This window comes from Sabethes cyaneus, chromosome 2 (assembly GCF_943734655.1).
Source record: "Sabethes cyaneus chromosome 2, idSabCyanKW18_F2, whole genome shotgun sequence".
In the NCBI taxonomy this organism is placed as follows: Eukaryota; Metazoa; Arthropoda; class Insecta; order Diptera; family Culicidae; genus Sabethes; species Sabethes cyaneus.
In genome coordinates, this window is record NC_071354.1 from 43,157,174 (window position 1) to 43,165,021 (window position 7,848).

General features: G+C 39.0%; 1 long non-coding RNA gene across 1 annotated transcript; it reads right to left on the reverse strand.

Moving 5' to 3' along the window:
• Positions 1 to 1,341: 1,341 nt before the first annotated feature.
• On the reverse strand, positions 1,342 to 2,090 carry LOC128738283 (uncharacterized). Its single transcript, XR_008412089.1, has 3 exons — positions 1,948 to 2,090; positions 1,604 to 1,698; positions 1,342 to 1,536 (listed from the first exon to the last, which is right to left on the reverse strand). It is a non-coding gene; the product is annotated as an uncharacterized LOC128738283 (long non-coding RNA).
• Between the last annotated feature and the right edge of the window lie 5,758 nt (positions 2,091 to 7,848).

Sequence of the window (7,848 nt, forward strand, 5' to 3'; positions counted from 1 at the left end):
AAAAGACATTATTGTTTGATACGAATTTTGAGATGGGAATTGTAAGGCGCTGGCTGGTAGGAATGGGTGGAAGGGAACACTAATCACGTGCTCAAAACCGCACACCCCACTAACTAGGCATCTGTTCGCGGGTTCGGACCAGCAGTTGTAATTTAATGCGGATTAAGCAAAACCCACAAACAACAGCTCGTTTGCATATTCATGAACGATTGATATGCTTGATGGACCGTAAAGCGAGCTAAAGCTTGATTGGCCCGAAGAAAACATATTTTAAACTTTAAACCGATAGACAGTTTATGTTTTATAAATTCTAAATAAGTCGCAATTCCCGTACAGGTGACTACATATTGACAAAAACGCAATTCGATCCGGCTATAGTTAGTATCAATAACCACCTAGAAAACCCCATTCGCCATGGGGATTAATTCCGAAAAGACACGACCCGAATCGAATCGCTGTGTCCGCCCCAAATAAAATCAAATTATTGGTTCACGAATTCTATAATTAGAACGTCACTGACTGGATGTTGTCTTGTTGACTATAATGCAAATAAAATTCAGGGCGTACCAGGATTATCTGCCCGTTGTTGTCGTTGTTGATTTTGCTAAATTATGCAAGGCAGCTCTCTCGTACAGGCAAACGTACGTACCTACCTACGTATGAGTGAATATTTACTGTTAGCCAGCCAGCCAGCTAGAGATCGGCTATTATCTGTGCAAAATTACGGAAGAGCGATAAGAGCAATCCCAGTCCGTCCACCCGGGCGGTGTTTGTTTGTTTGTTTGTTTTGGGAATGGCGAGCAATAACAAACTTACCCGAGTAACGAGTGACATGAATACTACATTGTGGTTGTAATAGCTTGTGGATAAAACAAAAGAACGGTTCGGAATTTGAACTTTAATCCTTTAAAGTTCAAATCTGTTTCACTGAATTCTTACAAAATCTATTAATTGCTCAAACAGGGGTTAAATATTTTATAAAGTTTTTGTCCTTCCGATGTTTTCCACTCACAAGTTCAAAACGGAGAGAACGTGCAGTAATAATTTAGCGGAAATTTAACGTCCAGTACGGTTTCCTGTAACAAATCGATGTTTTTGGTTGACTAGATTATACTATAATTTCACATCGAAAGCCATTAAAATTTACTTCGCGGTCGTATTTTGAATTCCACTGAGTGCTTTCGTTGAGTCCTCTCAGAAAAAGGAAAAGCAAGAATCAACCTGATTGCCACTGCGCTGGCTGGGGGGTAGAATGGAAAACTCCACCATGCGAACGATTCTTAATTGGAATATAAAAAGACCGCATAAATTGTTCTTTTTTATTTATTGTTGTTCCGTCAAGTGGCTCATATTTCATGTTGTTAATACCATTCACGGTACTGGGAAGATGAATGATGTTCACAGGCGAATGTTAGCGCGCGCTTAATATGTGGATTGAAATTCCTGCATCACACAGCCTCCAGGTAACGAGCACAGCGAATTTTCCGGGTAGCAATTTTCGGCAAAATCCTCGATGTAGAATGGAAATGATTACATCTGTGAAGAGGCAGCAACAAACAAACCCGTCAGGAGCGTTTTACGTTTTCCGGAGATAGGTACCTACCTGATTCGAAATGTGGTGTGATGGGAATTTATCGAAACAGCAGTTGAGCCTTCGGAACATCGGTAGGCTTTCCGAGTGGGAGGATGCGGGGGATGCTGTGGGGAAAATGTTGGAATTTGAAGCGTTGCATTATCTAACGCGAGAATATATGTTCTTCTATTTTCGTTGTAGTGTCTTAGCTTTTACCAAGAAATGACAAGCGGTGTTGACCGTGACTAAATTAATTAAATTTTAGAGCGTATCAAGACAATTTTCTCATTTTTAAAGGTAGGGTTTATAAGGTGTTGCATTCTAATTAATCATTTTCAAAAATGTGGTTGTCTGAACATTTTACCAAGCGGTACCTGTAGACAAGCGGATCAAACAATCCCTGCCAAATCAGCTTGCGCTCCGCTAAAACTGCAAAGAAATTCTCGAACCGCTATCCACTGTCTCCGGCTGCCAGCAGCGGTGAACGTTATTTAGCGAAACCTTATCATCTGCAAACTTAGACCAGACACGAGTATTTGAAAGCGAAAGTGACTGACAGACAGGCAGACGATTGTACGATTGGCGATTTGTTTGTTTGCTTAGCACTACTAAGTGTCTACTTGAATTGCACACATTCAGAGGAATATTAAAACCGCAGACCGTAGGTAAACAACATCCAACTGCCACTCGCACCGAGAGGTTAAGTGTAGTGAAACAAACCTCTCTAAATAAAGTATAGAAAAAGCGAATAAAAAGCAAGAGGAATTTATGGCGTAACACTGCAAACTGGAGAGACCGTCCGCTTGTTTATCAATAAACATAGTGTAGTTCAATTATCAAGTTTGCTCTCCGCGGTTGCATTAGAACAAAACAGCTGGTTGTTTAAATAATTGGCTATCATCTTTCCCGCTGCGCGTGTGTGTCACGTTACGAGTGCTGCAATAAAATAGGAAAATTTCGAGATATTATACAATATTCTACGTTGTAAATTTGTCTCTATATAGCACTGGAACACTTTAATATAATAAAGAAAGATTGCTATTTTACGAGTAAGATTATGGTTAAATTGTAATTTCGCTGAAATTATCGAAAATTGTCCAAATAGGATCTTCAAATATTTTTTCTTCTATGGTACTCAAATTATCAATCTAATCGTGTATCAAAAATTATCTCTTCCTCTTCCACTAGCAGTATAGAGACGGGGTGGATAGTGTTGTATCGAGAATTCGTTTCTACTCTACCCGATCCTAAGCTATTTAACGCCACTTGATTATTCGTCTCGAAATTCGCAAATGTGCTTCAACCTGGTCGAACTATTTACTATGTTGGTTCCCTCTATTCCTGGCGCCGATGAAGTTCTTGAAGAGAACAAATTTCGCTGCACAGTCGTCCAGCATCCTTGCGACGTGTCCGGCCCACCGTAGCTTTGCGATACGGTGTACAATGGGAATGTCTCAAATGGCGCCTACAGCTCGTGGTTCATACACCTGCACCGCCTTTCCATTGGTACGTAAAACAAAGCAAAGCCTACGTGCTATAGAGTAGGGCGGGGCATAAGTGCGATGTTTGAAGTTGTCATCAATTTTAGCAAGATATAAAGAAGGGCAACAACAAAATATATTTTATAGTGATGCAGCTTCTCAATGTCTTTACATTCGACTATAAATCATCTGGAACAATAGTGTTATTGAAAATAAATTCTTCATTCTTCTGATCAAGTGCCGATTCGCACTTTTACCCCACTAGCGGGGCAAAAATACGAATACCGCGGGGCAAAAGTGCGAAGCTCGAATCCATGAAATTAGCACAGCAGTAGCTAACAAAACCATATTATTTTCAATCTGCGGTATGTTTCGGTAAGGAATATTCTCAATTTCCATCTTTCCTATTTTGCGCTGGTGTATTGCAGCCTCCGACAGATCGAAACTTTCCCAAACGTTTGTTTTTTGTTTCATCAGCGGAAAAACATTGTTTTCCTTCGACCACCATCTGTAGAGCATACAGTTTTCTGCAGATCTTCCATTTATAGCATCTGTAATATAGTGCCAAAAACTGTATATAATTAGCTATACATTTTTGCCTCGTCCATGAATCGCAATTTTGCCCCGCTAGGCGCTTGACGGGGTTTGATTAAATTATAGAAACTACAGCTTTTTAACAAATGAAAGCTACAAATTTTTAACAAATAATATCCTCCTGTTGATATCGTATTACCAGTATAACAAAAAATTACATCAAAACCGCCCCAAAATAACATTTGCACATAACTCAGCAACTATGCTTCGTAAGCAACCAAAGTTTACGTTAGATTCAAGCTGTCAAAGTAGTCACCCATTAATGCCAAAGTAGTCAATTTACTCGGAATCTGCACCGATAAATCATTAAATTACACTTTTACCCCCATCGCACTTTTACTCCTCTTTACTCTATTCCGTTTTAGAAACATGATTTTCTATTTTTATACGGCAGACTTAGCAGCCAGCTGTTGGAGTACAGGACAATTGAAGGGCTAGTGCAACGATCCTACTGATTCTAGCAGCTGAGATTCGAACATACGACGACCGGCTTTCCATTTGCATTCCCTAAGGCCTGGTCTCCCAGGCCGGATGGAATATCCTTGGATCACACTGAAGAAGTGCGCACATGCTCTTCCGAGACCTCTACAGTTTATTAATAACCTGTCGCTTCTTCAGGAAATATTCCCTGTGACTGAAAAAGATCCTAGGTCCTATATCTCTCCTGTGTTCAAAAAGAGAAAACGATATTTGCAATTATCGCGGGGTACCGTCACTGACTCGAAAATATTTTAGATTCTTATCGGTGACTCATTGGACAGAAGTGTTGTGTAATACATCGCAACTGATCCGCATGACTTTTTTCCGCTCGAATAGTAGAGTTCAGCAAGTTCAGCAAGTTCAGCTCATTTTGTCAACAGCATGTACTGCCGCTCGCATAACAGTCTCATTTTCTATGGAGTTTCTTATATAAAAGGATTGTTTTGCGAGTAGCAGCAGTATTGAAGGAGGAGTACACTGTTAGCTAAATTGAAGCTTCTCGGTTGCTTTCGTCCGCTAGTTGAAATCCTTCCTTGAAATCCGCTGCGAAATTGGAGAACACTGAGTCTTACGATTTCAGGAGTACCTCAGGCACTCCACAGGGTAGCAACATCGGACCGTTGATATTTTCGCTGTATTAGAACGATATCCGCATGATACCATGTTCCCTAGAATACAGAATCGTATATGCTGTTGACCTCAAAATCTACCTTGTAGGTTGCTGATTGTTGAGGATTGTCCAATTTCGGATGAATCACTTTCGACAGCAGTTACATAAAGTAAGCAGCTTCAAAACTGTAATATGTACTACTGTAATATGTAATATGTAATATGTAAACTGTAATAAACTGTAATTTACAAGTTACAATGTATTCTCCTAACCACACGTTCATTCGAGGGGTAATCCTCTCCAATGCGAGATTGCGACCGGTTCACCAATTTGGTTGGATTTAAATGCATGAAATGCCGAAATAGGGCAGAAGCACCGGTTTTAGCCATAGCACCTGTATTGGCCATACTTGTATTTAAGTGTCAATTGATGAAATATATGGCTAATAACACAACTTTAGAAGAAACTAAATCAAACTTCTGATATTTTCCCGTATAACTTATATGAAAACTAATACAAGAAAATTATTATTCTATGAATACGGCAGAAATAAAAAGGGCCGCTTTAAATTTCCCACATTACCTATTGCCAGCATAGTACGACAGCAAGTTTAAGTACATTACATTTATTATCCAAAATTATTTATTTTTCGTTGGGTTTCACATATGATATAATGGATTATTTTTCAAACCATATCGATCATGTGATAAACGTAAAGTAGGGGGATTAGGGGCATAATGAGCACACGGGGCGAAATGGGCACCCCTCTTTTCTACGAAAGTACGCATTTTGTAACATCATATGGCATGCGAAACACTGCTGTAGGTACTACAGTGTCAATTTATCAAAAAATTAGTGATCTCTACTTTTAAAACACGGAGTTATATTAAAAAACTTAACTAGGTTCTCAGACGATGAAAAAATTATAATTTTGGTGCACTACCAAATAAGCTTTTACGATCATATAAATATCTTAATCTATCAAGTGCACACTGCAACATAATGTATACATTGTATCTCAAATTTCACCTTCATTGAAGTTTTGATTTTATACTATAATTAGTGTAAAAACCCATTTTTACTTTAACTACTTGACTGGGGGTGAAATGGGCACCCTTAGGTGGGGTGAAACGAGCACTATGTCGCATTAACTAACCTGACAGTTTCTTTGCTTATCGCTTCAATGCTTGTTTACAGTGATGGTATGAATATGCCAAGGGAATCCGGAAGACATAATTGGTCAAAAAAGGCCTTGCAAGCGGCCTTGACCACTATAAGGTGAGACGCAATATCCACAAAACAAGTCGCCAAGTACCAAGGCATTTTGCGACAGACGTTAGCTCGGTATGTGGGGCCATACGAAAGGGCAATCTCGGGGCAGGAGGTGGACCAAATTGATTCAAAACCTTCAAAACTTTTTTCGTTCCCGCTGTAGAATAATAGCTGGTGGTCCATATTTTGTATATGGAGATTCGATGGTACGGTATTACTACCCGTGAAATCAGAACCCTCGTATATCACCTGGCAGAGGGAAAGCATATGTCATCAACACTAAAACACAGCTAGCTTAAGCGTCATCCGAAACATTCTTTGTGTGCTCCAGAAGCAACCTCCGCGGCTCAATTGGCTTTACGCGGCTTGCGGTCAATAAAACTTTCGACGTTTTTACACGTTTTATGTTTGTGTATGTATGGGTGTGTATGTGTATGTGTATATGTGCATGTATGTGTGTATGTATGTGATTATGCATGTGTGTGAGTATGTGTGTATGTGTGTGTGGTTGTTGTACTTACATACACCCTTCAAGCATGTGTTTATAAGGGTGCTCATTATGCCCCAGGGAGTGCTCATTGTGCCCCACACGCTGCCCGATTTTTAGTTTTGGAAGCATGAATTTAAATTGCAATTTTCGTCATCATGTGAATTATTTTTCAATTTGTTAACAGTATACCTTTGATTATCGATAGTGAATGTATCTTTTGCAATGGCGACACTTTAAAAATTCAGTCATTTTGGGTGCTTAAATCAACCAACAAGTTAGGGTGCTCATTATGCCCCTAATGCCCCTAGACGTTTTTATAAAAATAAAATATGTTTGGTCATAGGAGGCTAAAAGCTTTCGCTGTGCCGCTTTTGGCCATACGTCAAAGCGATTTCATATTTCATATGCCCGTTTTCGCCATACGAAAAGTCTATTGTTATTTTGTTCTGAAATTGTGGTCGTGGATATCCTAAATTTGTTCTTTTTTACCGCTGGAAGACAGTGAGTTACTAAATTGACTAATTTTTCAATTAAGTTATTAATTATTTGATATTATTTGCCTAAGATTGTACACAAAACGATGGCTTTATCGAAAAACATTGCCTGTCAGGCGTATAATCAAAGTACGCTTCAATCATGTGTTCGGATACATCAACGTCTTTGGAACACGCGGCCCGTTAAAAATACGGTGTCTAAGATCTACAACTTGATAGCGTGGCAAGTGGCAGAAAACCACAACACGGGATGCCGGAACGATACTGTCTAAGGAGGAGAAAAAGATTGTTTCCTGGCTTATAGAAATGCTACGTCGCGATTTTCCAGTGCAGCGCCATTATTCAAGTTCCAGTGCGCCGTAGTTATTCCATGTGAAGGATTTTCTTACCAAAACCCTCGTGATACTCCATTCAAAAGCAATTTTCCATTTACTTTTTCCCTTATGATATCTAGTGATAATTACTCGTCACGATGACAAGATTTTAAGAAAACTGTGTTTGAAATCCAAATATTAGGATATCTCAAGGATCTGTCCTATGTACAGCTGAAAGTTGAATGCAATTTTTTTGCAGTTGTGGTTTATGGTAAACGCTCTTAATTTCCGATGTCGTAAATCGGATAGCTTTGTTTGACTAATTATACCCATGGCAAGCAATAAAATAAAGCAGAAGTTGTTGAATCATCGACCATGAAAATTATCGAAAAGATTTCCCATATCTGCTTATATCGCTGCAAAAACGCATTTATAACTGAAAACTGCTTTAACGATTAGAAATAATTTCAAATAAACTTGAGCATAAAGAAAAAAATATTCTTGTTTTGACGTTTTTTTCTCGAAAACCAATTTTTGCAA